Below are 1,238 nucleotides of genomic sequence, written 5' to 3'. Positions count from 1 at the left end.
GACGCACGATGGGGAGGGGGAAGGAGGAGGAGGAGCAGGAGCAGGAGCAGGAAAAAAAGTGTATATATATATATATGTGTGTGTGTGTATGTGCTATGTACGTATACGTATGTATGTGTACGGACGTATGTATCAACGACACGCGAACCGACGAGAACAACACGTTCGCATGGTACGGCGTTCGAGCCGCGACTGTGCGTGGCGAAGCGTCGCGGCGCTGGTTCTGCCCCTACGACGCCCTACCCCCCGTCGCTCTCACCCCACCACCTCGCCGGCTACCATCGCCCACCGCCGAGGACCATCCTGGTCCTCGCTCACTCGGATGGTTCACCCTCAAACCCTCCGGAACTTACCTTCGTCATCCGCGCGATTCTCTCTCTTCCCTTCCCTTCGTGTCTTCTTCCCCTCCCCCTCTTTCTGTGTCCCTTTCTTTTCCGTTCCGCTTCTCTTCCTTTCCTTTCTCTATCTCTCTCTCTCTCTCTCTCTTTAGTTCGATCCGCTGCTTTCGATTGCTGTGTCTTGTTCTTGTTCTTCTGGGATGGTTTAGTAGTTGTAGATTTTTAATAATAGTTTTAAATTAATATGTAAATATAATAAAATAAAATAAACGCGATTTTTGTTTGCTTTTTTTTTTTTTGTTTTTAATTGTAATTATTAGATCGTTAAGGATTCTCTCTTATTGGATTGATGGATTTATTTATTTTCAGTCGATTTGTTAGGATGATTATTTTTTATTTCTATTTTTTTTGTAATTTGATATTATTTTTATCGTTTTTAACCGCTTTAAAAATTATACGATAGTTGTTATTACTTTCGATCATTGTAAACCGACGATCTAAATTTCGAAGGGAAAAGAGATATCTTCTTTCTTTCAAATTTTACACGATAATTATTTGCTTCTTTTATATTTGTTTCTTTCCTATGTTTCTTTATTTTTTCTAAGCAATTCCAAATTAAAAAATCAAGATGAAAAATGCGTATTCGTTCCTTTCTTCCATCTTGTCCTTTCTTATCTCTCTATCCTTTCGATCGCCCCAAATTAAAAATCAAATTTCAAGATGAATCGAACGAAGAATATCCCTCACCTTTCGAATTTCCTACGACGATCATCCCCCCCCTTCTTCCTTCTTTTCTTTCAATCCGAAACAACCAAGAGGAAGAGAATTCATCCAAATTTCCCTCAATCATACCTCCTTTTCCATCGAAATCCCAAATTTCCATTCCACTTCGTCTTGCTC

The sequence above is a fragment of the Apis dorsata genome, unplaced genomic scaffold, assembly GCF_000469605.1.
Source record: "Apis dorsata unplaced genomic scaffold, Apis dorsata 1.3 scaffold_270, whole genome shotgun sequence".
NCBI classification, from domain to species: Eukaryota; Metazoa; Arthropoda; class Insecta; order Hymenoptera; family Apidae; genus Apis; species Apis dorsata.
Note: the sequence above shows the minus strand (reverse complement) of the source record.